Source organism: Microtus ochrogaster, chromosome 17 (genome assembly GCF_000317375.1).
Source record: "Microtus ochrogaster isolate Prairie Vole_2 chromosome 17, MicOch1.0, whole genome shotgun sequence".
In the NCBI taxonomy this organism is placed as follows: Eukaryota; Metazoa; Chordata; class Mammalia; order Rodentia; family Cricetidae; genus Microtus; species Microtus ochrogaster.
The window spans coordinates 35,480,170-35,504,708 of NC_022019.1; the positions used below are offsets into that span (position 1 = coordinate 35,480,170).

Consider the following 24,539-nt stretch of genomic DNA (forward strand, 5'->3'; position numbering starts at 1 on the left):
AGAGACTTGAACCTAGAGTGGCTCCCAGGAGCCCAAGCCGAGGTCCCCAGTTAGTTCCTTGGACAGCTGAGGATAAAGAACCTGAAATGACCCTATCCTATAGCAATACTGACGAATATCTTGCATATCATCATAGAACCTTCATCTGGTGATGGATGGACATAGAGACAGAGTCCCCATAATTCTTGTTGCCATGCCTCTACTTCCTGCCTAGTCGCCATTGCCCCATCTATACTTCCTGCTTGGCTACTGTCATTTTATTAAAATTAATACAAGTGACAGGATAAATGACCATTGTCCCACAGCATTTTACCATATAAACACAGTTTATGATTTCTGATGTTCTGTGATTATGGTAAATCTGATTCTGCTCCCTCTTCCTCCAGACAGGGACATACTATTCATATGCCTGTCCATCCTCCTTCCTCTGCTAATCAAGCCTTCCTAAATTCTTGGCTTCCAAATCCAGGGAATGATGGCTGTTTTACATTTCCATACTTGCTAAGCACTGTATCTTCACCTGGACAGCCTCTGCTGGGGTTTATGGCCCTGCCTCTTTCTTAAGGAAGCTAGAACAAGTTCAGGTTCACTTAAGTAGTAAATACAAGAGTGAATACTCAAGTTGCCTATGTTGTACTTGCACTGCAGGCATACCTTTTAGCTTATATAAGACATGCACACTTCAAATCCCAGAGTTACAGAAGGCAGAATTGTCCCTCTGCTATTAATGGAGAACAGGCCTTGCATTTCTGTTCAGTAGGGGGTCATTTCATTCAATGCACGTGGAAGAGTCAATATACCTTTTGTTAGAGATGACATTTAGCTCAAAATGAAAAAAAAAACTGTTATTGTTAGGTACTTTACTTTTCAAAGAATGTATTATATAAAAATATTTAAGGAAAACACAATTGTTGGAACATAGTACAGGATTGGAATGATCTGAGAAGAATTCTGATGGCTTGTGAAAAATATTCCAAGAAAACAAGAAAAGAGTCTTGTGACCTTAATTTTGTCTAACCACAAAGTTGTTCTTCTAAAACTATATTTTTATGTGTAGCAGATGGGAGTGAATTTACTTCAGATTACTCATTATTGCTTACTTTCGTTATTCAATTAAATGTGTAAACTATCATTTAGATGCCTTTATGGAAAAAGTTTTGCCACAAGCAGTTTTTCCTTGTGATTGCATACAGCCTAAACTCATGCCAACTTTCCTCATGTGATCTTTCTTAACCCTCAGAGTGTAAATTGTATGGGGCTCTGAATAAAGTTGGTTATTGCAGGAGACTTTAGTCCACTTCATCTATCAGCTCCATTCTTGTGGGTTCCACCACCTCCAAAACAGTGACACAAAATATTCTCATTGGGTTTTATAAAGCAGTCATTTGGTGATCATGGTGATGGCATGCTAGCATTTAATAAACAAAAGATAAAGTTTGGAGAGAGTGTGGAGGAATGTGATTGCTACGGAGGCGATTATGGCTGGCTTCAGGTATGTCTTACAGTGTGGGTTTAGTAGCAGAATGGTGAGAAAGTGAAAGAAAATCTCTCAGAAGGAAGATAGTAAAAAGGATGTAGGGTACAGATCTGGTACTTAGACAGAAAAATAACTGGGTACAGGGCTTTTGGTAGGGCCAAGAGCACAGTTCAGGTAGAATATGAGTTCAAGTTTCCTGAATGTTTGTGACTTTGGATAATGGCATTTAGTCACCCGAGTGCAGGAACACAATGAGTACCCAAAGTCAGGCTAGCCTTAGGGCATCAACAATGAGAACCACTGGAAAGAGAGCCACTGGAATGGCATATGAGGAGAAAATGAGGAAATGAATGTTCAGAAAGTACGGGGCTCTAAGCAGGCTTTAGTTGTGGTCCCAGGAAGAAGAAAGACAATTAAGAAGTCTGAAGGGAAAGTAGATTCATAAACAAGGTACTAGAATTAGTAGCTTCCAACAAGGAAAAATTTTGGGTAGAAGGGAAAATTCTATTATTTTTAAAAATTTTAGCATTTAAAAGTTTTAACATTTATTTATGTGTGTGTGAGGGTAAACATGTTCCACAGAGGGCAACTTGCAGGATTTGGTTCCTTTTCTTTCACCATGGGAGTTCCCAAGGCTCAAAACTCAGCTCCCCAGGCTCAGGTTCAAGCAGCTTATTTCATGGGCCTAAAAGGTCTGTTCTTTAGATTACATACAGATTGCCTCTGCCAATACCCTACAGCATAGAAAACAGACATGACCCTTTCTTGGTGCCAGAATGCATTTCCGATTTAAATCAAAGTGAAAGGAAAGAAAATAAAGTAAGGGCAGCTGGAAGATTTTCATTGGTGTGCCTTCATTGTGCATGCATGGGTTCATAGAAAACATTTTCATACAAGTGTCTTTTGTATTTTGACCAGACCTCCAGTCTCACTCCTTTCCCACCCTTTTTCTTTTCTCTCCTTTGCCTCCTTTTAAACCTTCATTCCTCTCGATAGTTTCATTTCTACTCTTATGCCATAGATGCATGCACAATTTTATCATCTATATAATATATAGGATTTATGAGTAATAGAAAATGTGGTATTTGCCTTTCTGAGTTTGATTTCATATCATAAGAGCAAGGAATCACAGCCAATCAACATGGCAAGTGAGTCTCTCTTAAAGAGATGGTAATATCAGCTTCTCATTTTTGTTGATATTTGATTTTTCCTACACTGAATCTGTCCAATGGAGCCAAATATCTCCTTCCTCAATTGTTGTAAAGTCTGCTGAAGAGCTATGAATGTATAGGCAGAAACTCAGAGAAGGTCAATAGATGAACAGTCTTGGCTTTATATTGAAGATTTTCTCAGTTTAATAATGAAATGAAAGCAAAAAAGTCATTTACTGAAAGTGCTAAGAGTTACATGGGCAAGTTATTATGAAATAAAATATATAGAAAGTTCCATTTTAAGTTACAAAAAAGAGAAAGTCACTGTATAAGCCTCTACATAAAATTTGGGTTTAAAATCTTTAAAATCAATGCTTTTGTATGTCACAATGCACACTAAGATCAACCACTTCCATGGTACTGGATGTAAATGCTTCCATCTGTTAAAAAAATCAGAGCAGTTATCCTTTGTGAAGCTCTGTGCTAGGCTCCCTAGCTAAAAAAGGCGAGGCAGGAAATAGTGAAGGCTTTCTTTTTGTCTTACAGCCTGGTGGCAAATTTCCACCTAAACACTGAGATGTTTTCAAATATACAAGCAACATCACCCACATAAAATACACAACAGATTACCACTGGTGACATCTGCTTCCACAGGTTGCAACTATTTTGAATCTAAGTTTCATCATCCCACACATACTTAAAAGTCAAAATGGTAATTATATTTTCATAGATATGTGAAAAATGTCAAAACTATGCCAGACATTCTGCAATGTTTGGCTTTTGAGTAACCTCACATCTTTAACTCTCCATCTTTTGCTTGGCTTCACTATAATTTTGATGCTCCCCAAGGACTTTTAGAGAAAGGAATAGGGTAACCTGGAGAGCAAGTTCTACTGTGTGTTTTCACTTGACCTATGCTAATGGATTCTCTACCTCAAGTCCAAATTGTTCTTCTTAGGCTAGGCTAAACAAGTTTCCATAACAGTTTTTAGGGCAATTCTACTAAACAGGAAATAATTCTTATAGATGCTTTTTCTATCGGTTGAGAAAATAAAGAAGTTGATAAAGTAGGATAATTCATAGTACTTAATTTTGCAAAGAAAAAGACCAGTTCCATATTGTTTAAGAATTTCATACATACATATAATTCATTTTGATAAAATCTACCTTTCCTCACTTTAACCTTTCCTCATTCTTTCTACCATTATTCCATCCCGACTTCATGTGCGCTCTTTGTAAAACTCACTGAGTCCACTAAGTGTGCATAAGTATAGGACCATCTACAAGAGCATGGGTGGCCTCTAAGGGAAGAATCTCTGAAGGAAACTGACAATCCCTTTTCCAACAATCTCCACTTTCCAATAGATCCTTAGTTAGTTGTAGAATTTCATTACATCCTCCCCTACCTGGCTGGCATTTGGACTGACTTGATCTTGTGTATGTCTTATCCATGCTACTTTTGTGAGTTCTTATGTGCAACTGTACTATCATGTCCAGCAAATGCTACTTAGTATCTAAAGTAGATGCCCACCTCTAACTCTTAAATTCTTCCCACTTTTGTTTTTGATTTTGGTCCCAGTCATTCATGTCTTTAAGAAAACTTCAATTTCCCTCCACCTGATCTCTATACTACAGCTTAGTTCTGCCATCTGTCCCTATTAATCACTCCAAGGAGGAAGGAAGGAAGTAAAGGATGGTAGCATAAGTTCTTTTTCTCTACTCTTTCTATCCTGGTCACTAAGATTTCAACGTGTATGCAGTATGCACATATAAATATTAAAATCACAAATATGACTAAGAGGTGGGACTGGAGAATGGTGATTAGGCCTTGACGGCTTTGATTGTCTTTATGCTAGAAGCCCAGAGAAGTTTCTTATCCTTACACCATGTGAGGACCTAAGGAGAAGGCATAAACTTGGAATAATAAAGTAAGTCTTACTCATACAGAAAACCTACTGATAATACGGTACTGAATTTTTTGGACATCTGGAATTATAAAAAACAAACTTATGGTGTTTATAAATTATCTAGTACATGACATTTTTCATAGTAATCTGAACTAACTAAAACATTTTTCAAAACTCACTATTAGCTTTATCTAATAATTACAAACCATCTACAACATCAGGCAAGATAATGCAAAAGTATGTCATTGTCATTGCTTTGGACATTGGTATTCACAATAAAATTTTTTAAGCTTTAAATACCACCCAGCTTTCTTTCAGAATGAACAAAGACTGGATAAGGAGAAACTAGGACCTGTAAATAAAATTCATGTAATAATTTTGCTTAAAAATTTGATGGTTAATCTTGTATATAGCAACTGGGTCTTCCAAATTTTGTTAGCATAGTGCTTTGTTAGACAGAGTATTATAGAGGCAGGTATCTATCTTCTTTTTCCACAGCGCAAGGAGGGCTCAGCTTAATAAAAGGGTCAGTGTTATGTAATCTTTATTCACAGTAGAAATGTACAGTTTGGTGGCATAGAAAAGAAATATGCATGGTTTATATATAAGCACTTGTGTGTTATAGCACATGTGGTAATCTCAGTGGTTTAGAAGGCAATCCAAATGTCAGCTAACAATCACATTAAAATGGGGGGAGCAAAGTAGGAATTTTGTGTTGCCCTTATGTGGGTATATTTTTTCAAAAATCACATGCAGCTGTACTTAGAATATTTATATCTCAAAAGAGCTGATATCCTTAACTAACTATTGTTATATATAATACCAGCTACTTTTTCTTTAATAATGATGTAATCTAGATACAATATTTTTTTGGTTTCATCATAAACAAGAACCTACAATTATGAACTATTCCTTGTATAGGTTTCCTCTGAGCACACTCATTCATCTGTAGGATAAGTTGGTGAAATGGAATAGGATTTCATTTTAAGCTGCTGCAAAGCAAAGCTTGCTTCAGAAACACTTGAGATCTAGAAAGAGAGCTTGGTTACTATGAATTGTGAAGACCTCTGAGGCTTAGAAGTAAAGTATTTGATTTAAAGTGCTCATTCTTCATACAGGATATGAATTTGAGGAAATACAAATATATTATTTCTTTTAATATTTGTTTTGAACAACTGAAGAAGCAACAAAAAGACAAATTCTCCTAATAATTAAGTTACTACATCAAAGATCAACTTCAATAGATCTAACCAAACAAAATACTTAGTGGATTTTGAAAAATGAAACAACTTGAGTCACTTAAATACCACTTCCCTTATTTGATATGATTTGTGTATTTGCAAGCAACTCAAACATAAGCAACATTAAACTATAAATCTACAACTGCCTACTATCATTTTTGTTCTATTATTTGAAACATTCTAAGCTATATAAGGTAGAAAAACATTTGACTAAGAGCTTCTACCAATCTTTGGATCAATTTATAAAACATATTTACTTACTCTGAGTTTCTACTTTCCTGGTTTATTCACACAGCGCACTGATCAAAGTGGAAAGAAAATTTACATTTTCTTTGGGAGTCAAAAACATCGACTAATAACATGGAATGCTTTTAGTGGCTCATTCCTTAGAATATTTGACATATTAAATTTTGTCTTAACATTTGGCTCAATTCTAAATTCCAGGAATGTGAAAATGAACAAAAAATAAATTATTTTTCTTGTCTCCTTCCAGCTTTTAATATTTTAGAATTAACCAATTTTTACATAAATTATGAATTCTTCTTGTTAGATGGAAAGAAAAACTTTACACATCGAGGATAACATATTCTTTTTATGGGCATAAACATAAATATTTATTTTTTCTTTTTATTGTATTTCTTTTAAAAAAGAAAAGAAACTTTTATCTTTTTTCATTTTATATGCCAATCCCAGTTTCTACTCCCTCTCCTCCTCACATTCCCTTCACCTCCATCCACTCTTCAGAGAGGGTAAGGCGCATTGCTTTGGGGACGGTCCAAGACCCTCCTGACTATAACTAAGCTGAGCAAGGTGTCCATCCATAGAGAATGGGATAAATCCTGGTGTCACTGCCAGTGTCCCTGCAGTCTGCCTCAGCCGTACAACTGTCACCCATATTCAGAGGGTCTAGTTTAGTCCCATAATGAATGATTCCTTCTCTGTCTAGCTGGAGTTGGTAAGCTCACATTAGCTCAGGGAAACTGTTTCAGTGTGTGTCTCCATCATGGTCTTGACCTGTTTGCTCATATTCCCACACCTCCCACTCTTCAACTCGACTTTGGGGGTGCAGACTAGTGCTCCACTGTGGGTCTTTGCCTCTGTTTCCATCAGTTTCTGGATGAAGCTTCTATGGTGACATTTAAAATATTCATCAATCTGACTATTGCTTAGGGTCTTAGTTGGGGTCATCCTTGTGGATTCCTGGAAATTTCTCTAGTGTCAGGTTTCTGGCTTTCTTAGGGTTAATCTTGTTACTTAGCTTCTCTAGGGTCATGGACTATAGGCTCATTATACTTTGCTTTACAGCTTGTAGCCACTTATGAGTGAGTACATACCATGTTTATTTTTCTGGGTCTAGGTTATTCACTCAGGATGGCTTTTTCTAGTTCCATCCATTTTCATGCAAATTTCAAGATGTCATTGTTTTTTACCACTGAGTAGTATGCCATTGTGTAAATGTATGACATTTTCTTTATCCATTCTTTGGTTGAGGGGCATCTATGTTGTTTCCAGGTTCTGGCTATTACAAATAATGCTGCAATGAACATAGTTGTACAAATGTCCTTCAGATGTCCTTGTAGTATGATTGAACATTCTTTGGGTATATGTCCAAGAGTAGTAGTGTTGCTAGGTCCTGAGGTAGGTTGATTCCCGATTTTCTGAGAAACCACCATATTGATTTCCATAGTGGTTGCACAAGTTTGCACCCCTACCAGCAGTAAAGGGGTGTTCTCCTTACTCCATATCCTCTCCAGCATAAGCTATCATTAGTGGCATTTTGTTGTTGCTATTTATTTTTGTTTTTGTTTTTTGAGACAGGGTTTCTCTGTGTATCTTTGGATATCCTGGAACTCACTTTGTAGACCAGGCTGGCCTCAAATTTACAGAGATCCGCCTGCCTCTGCCTCCCTGAGTGCTAGAATTAAAGGTATGCACTGCCACCACCTGGCTAAAGATAATATATTCTAATACTAGAACAAAAAATGAGGTAATACTATTTATTGAAGTAAAATAGTTCTATGACAATTATATTCGTTAACAAAAGGACCATATTTTTGTGTATAGATAAACTGGTTTTGGACAAACTTGTTGGACAATATAAAACCTGGCTTTATAAAGTATTTAGGGCAGTAAAATTTTATATATGTTTCTATTTTATACTAGACTAGATTTTCACAAAATCAGAGTCCCTGTTACCTTATGCCCTGACATGTCTTCAGTGATGGGATAAGGATGCCACAGAAATAGCCTGTTCAGACACAGCTATAGTCATTATCATGTGATATAGCAGCGACCAACCTGTCTGTAAAAGAAAGGGTTGACTAATACAGTGGAGAGAAGTTAACATGACTGGTCATCAGGCTTAGAGCAGGCTCATGTTAAAGTATTCAGGGGAAGATGAACATAAATGTTATAGACAATGACATAAACTAGAAGGAACCATTTCAAAGAACATTTTGGCTTCTAGCTTTAATCACAAGCTATCCTGATATACCAGCTCCAGGAATATGGAGAAGCCAGGAGTAAAGAAGATCATGACAGAAGAAGGTGTAAAATTCATTTATGAACATCTTTCCCACTTCCTTTCCTCCTGAATGACCCTTTAACTTTCAGACTTAAAACAATCTCATAGGATCCTGAGGCAGTTCTCAACAAAAATCATACCCTGTATAAACTGGCTAGTATCATATTGTAATTCTAATCTTATATCTTATCAGAGATCCTCACATTCCACAGAAATGGGCCAGTCATTACTATCTCTAGGTGAACTCTGACTTAAACATAAGGTGTCTGGCAACAACTTTATACCATGAGTCAAAATAAAACTGGTTTATATGTCTCTTAAATAGTCACATAAAGATCCTAAGGAGCATTCGTGTTCAGGTTTTACATTTAGGCGTTACCACATTCTTTGTTTATTGAAATATTATGTAACAACCCTCCCAAGGAAACTGTAAGTGGTTAATTTTCCTCTCCGTCAACATATTCATTTTGTGTCATTTATAACTGGAGTCTTGAGAAATGAAAAATATCCAAGTACAAAATGCTTTTTAGAGTGAAATGAGAACTAAATCATAGTATATTAGAAGGAGGTGGATGTGAGTTACAGTGGGTAGTATATTATAGGTAATTTATTTTGTACACTGAGGTAAGTATTCCTATGCACTTAGCATACTTGAGGTTAAAAAATGGTAAGTCATCCATCTACACTTGATAGCTCGTGCATAGGTCTCAGATGCTGGGACACCCATGCTCACTTGACTCAAAGTTTTTCCTTTTGTTGTCAATTTAATAGCAGTTTACAAATTTCACTATGAAATAAGAATTGTAAATATTTCTTCAGGTTAAGAAATGAAAATGTGTTTTCTTGTTTGATTTAGGAATGGCTGAAATCCCATAAAACATCAGAACAGTCTGTTTGGATCTTTTTCAAAATTTTAAGTCATGAAAGGCTCTCATAGCAACTTTAGAAATTTTTGTAAGACAAAAGACTATACATAGCCCATGACAAAAAAAAAATCTATGGAAAAAAATGTTCATGTGGTGTTTGATGAAACAGTTTATAAAGGAGTGAAACTTCAATTTAAAGATTTAGGGCATGAGACTTACATCCACTCGTCCATTGATTTTTAAAGAGGAACAATATAATTAATGTTTCTAAAATTACACATCTACTTCATTATTTGTCTTTCTAGGAAAAGCATCATAAAATGATGAAGGTGGAGCTTGAATTTCTACTATGCCATGAAAGTCATAAAAATGTTGTTCTTGTAATTCTTAGTGAAGTTAGTAATCTCTAAGCCCTAAAACTACTGTAGTTCAACACCTCCCTCCACATCAAGCAAGAACAGCTGTGATCCCACTCATTTGGGTGCCTAAGGCAATAACAAAACAAACCATCTAGAAACTCTTTCAGTCTTTCTACATCCAACTACGGACTTCTGTTTGACTGCCTCACCCTTCTCTCTAAGGAGAGCCCCCTGGAGCTGTCTAGGTTCTGTGATTGAGATTTAGAAAGAAGAATGGGAAAAAAAAGAAAAAACAGGAGTGGCAAAGAGACAGAGCTGAAGGAGATTTACAGGAGAAAATTATCAATAATTTAGAAGCAAAATGAGACAGAAACCTCAGTGTGGGAAGGTGGGGTGTGGGAGAGATAACTGATAATAATACTGTGAGATACTTTGAGAAATTCCATATTTTACTTTCATGGAAATAAGAGTTTCTACATGGATCATGAATTATTTTGAAATATTTGGTTAGATGGTTATATTATATATTTGATCCTTAATGCTTTAGGGATGAGATATGCAGGTCACGCATGTGTGTCTATGTTTGCCTGTTTATACATATATATACATATGTGTAAATTATAATTGTTGTACACACATATATATATATATATTTAAGGTGTATAAAGTGTTACACCATTGCATGAGGATCCATACGTGACAAAAACTGTCATAAATTATTTATCTCTCCACAAGAAAAATGCTATCACTTGCAGTTACACTATGATAGGCAAATCAGGAAGGTATCATGTCTCAGCCACCCAGAGGAAAAGCCCAAAAGAAGACACCTCATATACCAGTCACTTATTATCTTACATGATCCACCAGATTATTCAGTCCACGGGAGTGCTTTTTATGAAATTTATGCAGGAAGGAGTAAGTTATAATCATGAGCTGATAGAGACCAAATTGGGCCCCAAAACTCTTACGAAAAATGCAACATCATCATCACCAGTGGATTCTAAATATGTAACTACTTTCTGATTTCTCCATACACTAACAAAATGTCTTACAAAAAATATTTGAATGTTATATGTATAGATTTTAAAAGTCAGAATCATGAATCAAATCTCATGAATACATATGCTAGTATTTATAGTGCTTCTGCTATCAGCATTACTTTCAAATGGCATTTCAAGTATATGGCAATTTAGAGAACATTTAAAATCACATCTGGCTGTAATTAACCATGTAAAAAAAATCTACCATGTGTCAAACAGTAGCAAGTCTTATCACAGACTACAAATGAAATGAAGAAGTCTGTTAATAGGATCATCACGAGAAGTAAAAGACTAATGGACTCTTACTGTGAAAGAGTTTAGATCAGTCCATTCAAAGGGGAACAAAGCATTCTATTTTAATAAAATTTTAAGTTTAGAATATTAATGTAAATCAATATTTAATCTTACCTATGCATGTGTATAAACATGCATGCACATGTGTGCATGTGTGCTCTTGCACAGGCACACACATACACATGAATATATACAATTCCAACATAAAAGTTCAGAGGAACTTAAAGGCTACACTCAGGCTTATCAGCTAAGCATCCATTTCTTCTGATTTATAACACTCCTCTTAGGATAAGACCTGAGAAATACATGCTGAAATACCTTTCAGAAAGGAGAGCAGAATCTAGCATTTAGCTATACTAAAAATATACATTGTCTGTTCAGAACAACATACTGATATGATTCTAAGGTATTTAAATCAATCTTAAGTATTTTTCTAGAAATCATGTAGATTCAGTAAATCATAGACATTAAAATAACTTCATTGAATTGCAGTCAACACTAACTCTTCCCATTAGCTCTGTTCACCAGTATAGAGATGTGAAGTGTGGCAAGGTGGACTGTGTATAATGCATAGTGCCAGCATGCCATCTGCCTGAACAGACATTCATAGCAAAATGTTATTTCTCAGGAGAATGAATCTAAGAGCACGAGGCTTACATATCAGAGGAAAATACAAGCATTGTTTTTGCCGTGACATCAACAGCTGTATCTCCTTTTTTTTTTTTTCCCTGGGTGCTATGCACTATTCTAACAATGGGAGGGAGAAGACTGTGTAATGTTAATGTAGAGGCTATAATTCAATTTAGGGATTGCCCCCCAATTATAAAGAGGGCCTGGAATCCATGATAATGAAATAGATCTGACTAGAGGAGCATGACAAGCCATCTCTTTAGAAGTAAGTGGAGACATAGTGTTTCCTTTTTGAGAGGAAAACAATGACTAAGAAGGCTCTAAAGACTGAGAATCTGATTGGTGGGACTGGCAGGTTGTATAGCTTCCATCTTCATAATGTTGGCTGTTTAGTAAGGAGAAGTGTGATGAAAGCATTACACATTGCATCTATACTTTATGTTTTAAAGACATGGTGAACTATTGCTATTTTTGTCCTTTAGTTTAATTTATTTTTAAGACAAACTTTTCTCATTTTATATACCAATCCTAGTCCTCAACACCCTCCCTATCACTTCTCCCCCAACTGTCCCTCCACCGCATCCCCCATCCACTCCTCAGAGAGGGTAAGGCTTCCCATGAAGAGTCAACAAAGTCTGGCACATCACTTAGAGGCAGGATCAAGGCCCTCCTCCCTGTTTCTAGGCAGAACAAGGTATCCCGCCATAGAGAATGGACTCCAAAAAGCCAGTTCATGCACTAAGGATAAATTCTGGTCCCACTGCCAGTGCCCCACAGACTGCCCAAGTCACACAACTGTCACCCAAATTCAAAGGGCCTAGTTTTGTCCTATTCAGGTTTTCCCGCTGACAGTCTGGAATCAGTGAGTTCCCACTAGCTCAGGCAACCACTTTCCTGATATTTTCGCTTCTCCCTCTTTTGAACTGGATTCTCGGAGCTCTGCCCAGTGCTTAGCTGTGGATCTCTGCATCAGCTTCTATCAGTTACTGGATGAAGGTTCTATGATGACAATTAAAGTAGTCATCAGTTTGATTACAGGGGAAGGCCAGTGTAGGCAACTCTCTCCATTATTGTTTAGGGTCTTGACTGGGGTCATCCTTGTGGATTCCTGGAAATTTCCCTGGTGCCAGTTTTCTTGCTAACCCTATAATTGTTCCCTCACTCAAGATATCTCTTTCCTTGCTCTTCCTCTCTCACAACACAATGGTAGCACGTCTGACTCCACATCATAAAGCTGCCTGTTCTCATCTATACTTTCTATCTGTGAAATAAGGAAAACCTTTCTTCTAGCTACCATTGTGTTTGATTATATTGTTTTTAACAAGGTTTTTCTCCATTGAAATTTGACAGAAATTTGAAAGTTGGAAGATGAGTGAATTAGTCATCACTGTGTAGAGCTCCAGATTTAAAAGATATCTATTTGTTTAATGGACTGTTTGTACCAGACAAAGCACAAAACACTTCTGTTTTCCTCTACAAAGGCCAAAACCTCCTCCAGGGAGTTTAGCTCCACTGAAGGAGCCATGCATTTAAATAAAATCTCTCAATCTCTGCATGACTTCCTCACCTTCATCAGCATCTGTAACAAAATTCAGATTTTCTCATTTCTTCTATTACTTCATAACACAACCACTGCACCAGGAACTCCTGATCAACAGATCATAATACATAGTAATAAATAAATGAAGCCACAGAAAAGGAAGCATCTCCTCCCAAACCAGATACTTTCAGATAAAATACTTTTCTCAAAGACTGAATCAATTTCTGATCACCCATGATAGAATAATGGTGAAGTAGTTTGCATTTGTGTGAGAGCTGACATGCAATGCAAATGCAGACATGGCATCACTTAGTAGAGCAGGGTTTCTATGTAATACTCAAATGTGAAATGGTGCCGACCCATCTCATTTTCAGAGGATTCCTGAGATTCCTCATTTCTTTCTCACTTGCAGGCACCATAATCTAGCTTCGTCTATTTGTGAAGGTCATAATCCTTGTTCCTTTCTGATCTTATCTATCCCTGTATATACGTCCAAGTGGTCCACCTTACAGTAAGTGCCATCAGCCGATAGAATATGAGTCCAACAGGACAAGGATTTTTCTTTCACATTTTATTAACGATGTATCCCAAGTATAAAGAGTAAACATTTTAAAGCCTAGAATGAATGGATAAACAAATGAGCAATGTATAATGTCAGAACAACCAGCATTTTATCTCATTGCTAGACTGTTCTTTTAGATAGAACATAGCAGGCAGACAGATTTCTGAGGTTTCGGTGCTTATGACCTGCTAAACTTTGATTCTAGATACTAGGTGTATTCATTAGGGTTTCTATTACTGTGATGAAACATCATAACCAAAGAGCAAGTTGGGGAGGAAAGGGTTTATTAGGCTTACACTTCAGCTGTTCATCATCGAAAGATGTCAGAACAGGAATTCAAACAGGGCAGGATTTCAGAGGCAGGAGCTAATGCAGAGGTTTGCTCCCCTGGCTTGTTCAGCTCACCTTCTTATAGAAACCAGGACCAACAGCCCAGGCATGGCACCACCCACCATTAGCTGGGCCCTCATCGACTGATCACTCAAAGAGAAAATGTCTTACAGTTGGATCTCAATGAGGCATTTCCTCAGCAGCTTGCATCAACTTGACACACAAAACTACCCAGTTCATTTGGCATGAACTTCACAGACAGGGCATTCTCTCAAGTAAAAGACAAATTCCAAGGCAATCTCCTGCCAATTGCGTTGAATGATTCTGAAGCCTTTCTTTTGCTAGAGGAACATTTCGGCAGTTGTGGTTCCCAGTGAGCCTCACCTAAGCTGTATTCAGGATAGCTAGTCGATGGGCACCTGATATCCATGAAGCCCGGCATGTGAGGTGCCTTTTAATGGATCTTCCACTTCCAAAGAGGCCTCCTCCCTCAGACCCTGCTGACCTAATTGCTAGTTATCTAATATCTGAGAGACTATCCAACTAAAACTCTTTTTGCCATCTTCTTCCAACTGTCAACACCAAAACTGTCTTGTTTTTTTTTTTATAAAAATAAATGTGGAAAAATTCAGAAGCTCATAAACGTTTGTGCTATTTGTACATTCTAGCACAGAGATTGTCCTTGAGAGATGAATCTTCTTGAATGGCAAATGAAAGTAAGAATTCCACTCCTTTAAAAATGCACCTTGACATCATTTTCTCTGGCTTTTAACTTGAGGAAATCAAGTGAAACTCAAGTTTTAAAGGCTCTATTGAGTGACTACTGTATAAATTGCTATCCCATGTTTCTACAAAACTATGCAATTCTTCTTTTTATGAAGAGAATGCAATCTGAAAGCATCCTCCAGCAATGAAGCATTTTCTCCAAGTTAAATTTCAAGCACATTTGTTTAATCACTCATGAGTAGATTATTTTCAGTTTAATGTAGCTTTAGTAGGGTACAACAACCAAAATATTTCAAGATCTGCCAAATACATTTTGCAATGGCCCCTTACAATGGCCAGGAGTCTTATCATCATGTTATAAAAGTATCAAGAAGCACTGTGAAACAATCTTATTATTATTGTGTTTACAATCTTATTAATATTCCTCATCCACATAAGAATGTTAATAGTCAGATACTGTGTTGGGTTTTCTATGCATCTGTGATGTTGAGGTTAAATTTAGGTAAACCACATTTATTCAAGACACTTTCAGTCAAGTACCTATATGAGTACTGACTAAAGATGTCATGTTAGCAAAATTTCTGTGCAGGTGAGAGACAGGTGATAAACAGACTTGGCCACAATACACTCAGAACTCATTTCCAAATAAGCCATAAGCCTTCAAAATATCATGAAAAGTAATGAAAATTCTTAAATGTCACAGAAGACTTGGATAAAATTCAGATAAGACGCATGACTCATTTTTTATAGTGATTACTATGCTCCAACTGTGATAGCTATCATGAAAATTTCTTTAAAAGCTGGAGGAGAATGAAAATAGCTACATAGGGCAGGATAATGGGGATATAGAACACATATGTTTTACACAGAGATCCAGGAAAAGAAAGAGCCACAAACTATGTGTCTCCATTCAGTAATAATATTTTATTTCAAATACAGTTAAAGATTTGTAAAATGAAGATCTATCTGTCTCACAATGAATCTGGTGGCATTTTTTTTAAGTTGCGCAAGTAAATGATATTATTGATGTATTTCAAACTTTTTTCCTTGACCTCTAGGGCAGCCTTTCTGTAGCTACTTGGAAGTATCACAGAATTAAAATTGATCTGATATAGAAGAGTAAAAATATCAGAATTTTACAAAATGTAAACTTGACTTCATCCACAAGCAAAACCATACCAGTCAAATGTTAGCTAGGGATCATATGATAAGGGGTGAATCCATATTATTTACTTAAATAATTTCATATGTAAACCTTGCTAAGAGAGAGTGGCATTGACCTTGGGAACTCCCAGAAAACATCTTGAATCCAGAATTGAGATTGTCGTAAGATTCACAGTAGTATCTTAAAATTTTTGAGAATATTATAGATGCACATACTTTTTTAAAAAAATCAGATCCATCCCCATTACCTTCATCCATCTCTTTCTATACCCAACACCACTTTTTCCTCCCAACTTCATGTACTTATTTAAGAACACACTGAGTATAATTAATGCTGTCTATATGTACATGTGGGTAGGGACATCCAGTGGAGCAGCCAATCAGGGACCACATCATAAGGAAACAGACTCTCCTCCATCATCCATCTATTGTTAGAGGTAGAGCTTTATGGGCCCCTCCCCACCCTGACTTACAGTATTTTTAAGTCTGTACATCGCTAGCTACTGTGGGGCAGCAGGATTTTCCTAGATTCAAACTCGAATTACTCAGATACATCTTATTAATTGCTTAAATATGAATGAATTTCCTCCATAAAAATTATTTTTATCTTTGATATTGCCTTCATTCAGCTGATAATAGCATCACAATGTCCAAATAAAAAGTAACAAAAGTCATAATATGAAATAAAAATTGAAGATATTTCCAGAGAAAATGTTTAAAAATCAATATTCAAAGAATTTTGTCAATTATAAGAAATAACATCCCAGAAGAAGATACAATCAGTATAAATTTGCGAAGCCATTTGTTATAAATATACCAGAATATCCTTAGGCCAAATATAATGCTTTAATGAAGGGCACAATCTTTGACTTGCATGATTAAATGTTCTTTTTAGTGTGCCCACATTCTTGGTTTTAATAATCAGTAAACATCCTCTTTTTCTAATTAAATAAATCTGAAAACTTCAATTTCTTACTGATTTTATAAATCATTGTTCCAAGGCAGAGCTCCTAGTCTATATTCATTGTCCCCGGGTCTCAGAGTCACTATGAGACCCAGAATTCTGTTTGGAATAAGTCTGCTCTTAATGTGTTCAGCACCAAGATAAAAATAAACAAATAATTAGGAGACAGAGACACAAAAACTAAATTAAAAGTGTGGCTCATCCTTAGGGATGCATTGTTGATTTGCTTGAATTATGATATTTTCTATGTCCCCCTATACTTCATACACTGAATTTGTAGCTTACATAACCTAGAATATGACCTTATTTGGAAATGAGGACAATGAAAATATAATTAGTTAAATTAAGCTGAAATCACACTGTGGGAGGCAGTGGGTTTCACTGATTCAATATATCTAGTGCCCTATAGAATATAGTTAAAGAACAAAAGTAAGAGACATAGACACCACCATTTGAACATTAAAGAGACATCTGCAAGTGAAAAATCCTGAAGAATTCAGCAAACTACTGGGATGTAGATAGCAAGCAAAGAACAGATTCTATCCCACAATAGATAAAAAATAATATATATTTTTTTTGTTGACACACTGACCTCAGAGCCTCCAAACTATGTTATCCTGCACTGTTGTTATAAACACTGTCCTAGGAAGTTAATGCACAGGCTTCTCAGAAACATGTCCCATCAGGGGAAGCAGCTGTAAAAATACAATGAAATAACAATGGAAAAGGCCAAGGACAATTCAAACATGTTAAGGGGAATTTAGATGGGAATTTTCTGGGATGCATTTAATCTTTCTTCTGAAGTAGCAGACTAGGAAAGTAAAGAGATTCATAACCTTGGGAGCATTGTAGGCCCTTTTTACCTTGAACACATGCCTCCTTGGTCTTGAAAAAACAAAACCATGGATTCTCTGGATTTTTTTTTGTGGTTATTATAGCCTCCATCACTATAACCATTGATGTTCACAGATTATCATAGAACTTAAATAAACAGAAACTTGACTTAGGCATTAAAAATCTTAGTCATCTTAAAAACATCAAGATGATAGCTGATCAGAAAAACTTAGAAATAAAATTAACTGAAAATTCCACTTAGTTTCTTAGTAGGTGGAGTCAAGGAGATGCCATGTAGCTGCCAAAGGAGAAGGACCTGGAACCTTTCCGGTAAGCCACAGCCTCATGGCAATACACTGATTAAGAGAAATGCTTTAATTCAAGATGTACAAGAGCTAGCAAGAAATATGCCTGAGCTATTGACTGAAAAGTGTTGTAATTAATATAGTTTCTGTGTAATTATTTAGGTCTGAGAAGTCAGGAAATGAAGGAGCTGTCTCTTGTTAAAAATGGTGCCCAGTGTGGGACTTGAACTTATGACTCTGAGATTAAGAGTTTCTTGCTCTAAAGCTCTATCGGCTCAGTAGACTAGTTAAACCATATGGAGAAACCACCGCACTAATTCCCATCACAAGTACATGTTTATCCTCTCATAAGTAATTAATAAACGTTTCTCTTCGCACATCTTCAATGTATTTGTTGTCATTTTGAATATCTTGATAGTAGCCAATAAACCACCCAGAAAACAAACACTGCATGTTTTCATATAGATTGTAATTAAAAGGGGAGAAGAGTTGGAGCACATTTTTCCCAAGAGTCAGATTCTTGCACCCAGAGTAGATATGCTATTCACATCCCACAAGAAAACTGGAACAGTTAATTCAACACATAAAAGGCCTAGATTACTCGAAATATACAATCAATATTCAGAAGTGAATATCTTTTTGAAAGAAAGCAAAAAAATACTTCAAAATTATATTTGCTTTTGTTTCTTTAGGTTTTACTGGAGCTCAGGCCTCGTGAGAAAAGACTTACCACTTTCACTATTCACATCATGTTCTAGGTCTCAGCACAGTACTTGGAGTATAGTACTAACTTTTGTTTTAAATGAATTAAGGAATAAACTTTTATTGCCTTATTGCTCTCTATCTCTTTTTTCCCATATCTTACTAGACACTGGCCCTAGATGTCCCATAGTCATTATATTCCTCCAACAAAATGCTCTTTTATCTATTTTCTCTAGTAGTCATTGGGATTATCCCTCCTGTAACCTGAGTCTTGACATAAAAGTGAAACTGATGAGCAGCTCCTACCAGAGTTATGTGCACAGCATCATCTCAGACCAGCTCCCTCTTCCCTTCCTTCTACTACAGTCCTTTGTCTCCATCACATCACTATATCCTGGGATGACTGTAAAACCAGGGTCGGTTCCTTCTATTGGACATCATTACCTGCTCTGCCACCCCTGTTTTCTAGCTGGTAATAAAAGCTCCCTTCTACCATTCAATACTTTTCTAGCTCATGACTGTTCCTTATATTTCAGTACCCTGTTTGCTTAAGAATCAGAGTTTCTAAATCTTGTCTCCATTCACTGACCTCACACAAATTTATTCAATTTGAGTCTTTAAAAATCATCTTTAACACATGCTGGTCCTTTTTGCATCTGTAGTTCTGTATATATTACCCCCATGAAATACATCTCTTTGACTCAATGCCTGGCCAACTGCAATTCATTTTCGATGATCCAGATCAAATACCATCTGCCCTCTTAAACATGTACTGCTTTCATTCAGAAGGATTAAACTTATTTTCCACCCTTCCATTATGTTATTCATTTTTTAAACTGTTCTAAGTTTAAGTACTAAAATAAACACTAAGCACTTGTGAGGAGTGTAATTTTATTATACCTGTTTTTACTGCATTCATACTCTGAGAGGACTTTAACCTGGAAATTACTGTGTCATATTTTTATATGTAAAACACCTGATCTTCCCAGGATTCTAAAAAATTTCCAAAACTCATGTAGATGTACTATTCAGACCAAAAGCTTATTTTCAGCATGAAAGAAGGAAATTTTGACAATTTTCTTTGGGTCTAGACAATTATAGTAGTTTAGGAGCTAGAGTTATATTAAAGTTTGACAAGGCCAAGTAATTTTGCTTTCAGGTCACTTCTGTGGAAAAATATCTTTATGAAATAGGCAAGTGGTAAAGTTTTTTAGTCCTTATAAATACTACAGACCTGAGAGCAAAATTACTTGGCTTTGTCAAACCTCAATATAACTCTGGCTCCTAAACTACTATAATCCTCACAAGTGCTTAGTGTTTATTTGCTTACTTTTTGCGTATTCTCATGTTACTCAAACACTATTGAGAACATTAGGTATACTATATGTAAACAGTTGCTAAGAAACATTCGTAAGCTAACACATTTATTTTAGTCTCAAATTTATGAATCAGTAGGTCAAGATGTAACACCTGAAGTTTGGTTTTAGTTCTTGACCTTCATAAATATTCAACAATAAATAGCTATATATCTATATAATAAAATAAAATATAGACATAAAATTAAAGTGTTTATTTTATAAAGTATACCTGTATTTTATATGTATAAATGTCTACATTTAAACTACAATTTTGAATTTCCCTTTTAACATTATAGATAATTTAAATTTGATATTTTATAACAGATATTGCTTAGGCAATTTCAAAGAAATATAATTTTTCAAGCTTTCTTTTAAATTCAGACTTAAAAAAGACATACTTGAATAACCTGTAAATTAGAAACAATTACATTGCTGTTTCTAAATCTTTAGATCATTGATACCAGCAAAATAAGTTCTGTGGATTTTTTATTCATTCATTTAGTGATTTTGATGAAATAAAATAAGAAAGAATAAATTATTAAAGAGTAATGTTATAATTTTCTACAAAATATGATATTTTAATTATTATCAATATGATACTACTGGATCACTAATAGAACATAGGAATATAAGGAGCAATAACTAATATGATCACTTTTACTATTCTGTTGAATCAATTAGACAGTCTCAGAGTTGTATATATATTTTAACATGTCCTCATTGTAAATGCAGATTTGTTAAGGTAGAAGAACTTGTTTCATTCAATGGTTTATAAGTTTGATTACTTAGCTTTTTAGATGTATCCTATATAGCTCTCAATTTATGGTCATATTAGGTCCACAATTGGAAGAACTTATTCATAATTTTGTTATTCATAATAGTACTGTTCTCTTATAATTTTGTTAACTGACTCCACAACTAGAATTGTTGAAAATATATTTCTTAAGCTTCTTTATCAGTGAACAGTAAAGTACATGGAAAATATATTTTAAATGATAAGGTCCCCCAAAGGCTCATACATTTGAATGCCTTGTCCCCAGTTGGTAGAACTGTTTGGGAAATAGTTCTAGACTCTTGTGACTTTTGCAACCCCATTCCTGTTGGGAGCAGTGAGACTCCAGATCCTGAATTTCTTGTAATCCTTTTATCTGAGTGCCTACAACTGCTCGAGCAGGAGACCTTCAGGAGTTCCTGATGGCAGGAGAGTGGTTCCTGGTGGGTTTGGCTGGGGCGTGGCTATCTCTATATAATCTGCCCCTGAACACAATAAAGGGGGAATACGTGGGGAACTCAAGGATGACCCCTGTCTCTGTCTCTGTGTGTGTGTATGTCTGTGTATTTTAACCTCCAGCCCCTTGCCCGAAGCTCGCAAACTGGGTGCCAGCGCACAGAGCGCAGACACGGGGGCGCAGTGCGCTGCAGCATACAATTCAAAAGTGTATAATTGAGTCTGCTTATGTTATATGGAAGATTAAAATGGAATTCGATTCCTGTCATGTGTCTGGAGACATCATGTTGTTTTCCTTTAAAGTAAAACTTTTCCATGAAATACAATTCTAAAAGTTAAAGCACTCTTCTTTGTTCCCAGTATTGCATGATTGAAATGATTAAACAGGTTGTGCTCAAGCCAAGAGGTTCAATATCATCTCTTGGCCCTAGTTACATTTTACATGAAGGGAAAGGGAGGCAGGACTTTTAGAAGTTTCCAGCACAGAAATATCACTTTTCACAAAGAGCTATGCATCATGATTCTGAAAATTCATGTGTATAACTTAAGCCTAGAGTCAGAGTACAAAGCAGCATCCCTTGTACTCTGTTCTAAGAGCTGAGGTCAATGGATCTCAGAACCGGATCTTGTAGCCATCACTTACTTTACTCAACAAGGATGGTCTATGAGTACTATCCAGCTTAACACCGTTTTACATTGGTCTCTCTACAACCATGGAAATCAGTTTCAAAGATCTAAGAGAACAGTTTCTTTTAAAATATACAGACTTTACTTTGGTATTTTGGTGCATTCCTACAATCCACACATTTAGAAAAGGGATGCAAGAAGAAAATTGAGAGAAGAAATGACACATACTTAAGATATACACACGCATGAATGTATACATATATCAAACCCTTAATGGACTGATATAGTTTTGTTTATTTTTGTTTTCTAAAATTAAAACAAAACTACACTATTTCCTTTTTCCCTTTCCACTCATGATACATCAACAATATGAATGCCTCAATAAGACCTGAACAAGGACAACATCAGTAAATACACTGAAAGGGGAAATTGCAGGGAGCCCCACCCCTAGACTAATAACTATTAACCACTAATGACCACCGAGAGAAGGAGAATTAGTCTTCCCCAAGGATGAGCCTCTTAAGCAGTGAGGCCTGAAATAATATACATTGAGAACTTTAAATCATTAACTATGGATATTAATAACATTGTTTAGGCAATTCTACCTCCAACATATAAAGGAGTAATTTTCAAGATATATACTTAAATATAATGTAGCTCCCAATTCTATTTTAATTGTGTTTCATGTACAAGTGAAATGTCTCAGCACATAAAAATACACACAATACATTAATAATACCATTTAATTTAAAATATACCCTAATTTTAAAGAGGGAGTTTGTTAATATGTTGTAAGTCCGTAATTACCTTGGTAGAATGTTCCAACTTTAAATAGATAGATAATTCATAATGATAACTTTGAGAAACAAATCTCTGTTTGATGTCTAATAAGTGCTGAGAGTTTTTATCACTGTTACCAATGTGTGATTCAAGAACAGCTTAAAAACCTATTATTTTTCTGACATCTACTCTGCATCAGGCTCTTAATTTTCAGTTAGAAACAAATTAGGTCCTCAAAAACAGGAGAACCAATGAAATCACCTCATCAGTAAGGATACTATTTTATTAAAGACACAACAGAAACAATTCTGACATGCACGAGCATTTCACTGACAAATATGGGTTATTTCTACAAATTAATGTTTACAAAACTCTTTTATAGTACATCACGGTGGTAAAATGCTATATGGTATATTCTCTCCAAAATGTTTCTGAATTCCTGAATTGTGAACTCAATGTTTCCAAAACTTCTATTAGGAAATATGCTTAGCAAGGTTCTCCCCTTTCTCTAACTAAGGAATAGGTCTTACTGGAATTTGTCCTTCATCACAGACAATGGAGGAGTTCACAAGGCCCTACCTGCCTCCCAGAGTAACTATAGACAGACAAAGGCTGCAGGAAGTGGAATTCATATAACTCTGAGGCATATCTACTGGTACATTGACCCTGTACCTGTACCGTAACTAAATGCAGTGTTTCACAAAAGAAAAAAATTATATGAAAACATGAGGGGAGATGTGGGCTTGAAAAAAAGGAATTTGGTGGGGAGGAAAAGAAAATGGGAGAGAAAAATAGAGGTATTTTGAACAAAAAAACATTGCATATGTTTATATCTGTGTATTTATACGAACATGTAAAAATATAAAGAATAAATACATTTTTTAAATCTCTCCTTAGCACAAACTACACCTCTGCTTCATCTTCCTGTTCTATATATATATATATATAATTTTGATGTGTAGGAAATCCTAGATTTATGTCTTCAGTTCTTCTACATCACCTTTAGCTTATCACCAGGTTGATGGAATGTGCATCTGCTGAGGTTCTCTATGACTTACAGGAAAAAAATTAGAATCCTCATTCAAAGCTTTCACATGACACAAGCTGGACTCTAACCGCATGCTGATTGCTTACCAACAAATGCTCCGTCTAAACTCTCTTCCCAAAACCTCAAACACAAATTCAAAAGTACACTTACTTGCTTAAAGGCAAACAGCTTTTCCTATTAATTCTTCTCTAACTGAAGCCTGAACAAACAAGCATTGTGAACATGAGATCTGCATTTATTCTAAGTTATAGCATTATCTAAAATTAAATGTGAAAATGGCCTAGTTCATTTCTGTTGATATAGTTAGTCAGTCACAAGGAATGTCAATTAAAAAGTTTGCACATGTTCAATCATCAAGATATCAACAAATAAACATTTTTTCAATTTTATACTATGTTGATGATCACAAAACACTGTTAATGATAAAAAGATGCAAGAGGATACTTCCACCACCCAATGAAAAGTTTCTGTCTGTTCCTTTTGCTCCAAATTAAGTAATTTCACAGAGAATAAATCTGTTTAAATTATAACAGAAATATTTTGACAATGGAAAAGAGCTAAGCTAGAAAAATATGTACATGAACATGGCATATCTGTTAAGCATGAAATCAAACCCAGTCCTCATGAATAATAATATTACAAAGATAAATTACACAAAATATCTTAGCACTGCCTGGTAGCAGGTTCTCTAAGGACTATGGTCTCACTGGCCAGACAAAAATAATCACTGATGTGGGATTTCCCTCTGTATGTTAATACGTTTTATTGCCATTGGTTAATAAAGAATCTGATTTTGGACAATGGCTTAGGAGAATTTAGCCAGGCTGGAAAAGATATATATATATATATATATATATATATATATATATATATATATATATA

At 35.6% G+C, this 24,539-nt stretch overlaps 1 protein-coding gene across 2 annotated transcripts in view; it reads right to left on the bottom strand.

The window, feature by feature from the left end:
• Nucleotides 1-24,539, bottom strand: part of Fgf14 (fibroblast growth factor 14) — a 477,073-nt gene that overhangs the window by 208,967 nt on the left and 243,567 nt on the right. The gene's annotated exons all lie outside the window — the stretch shown is intronic.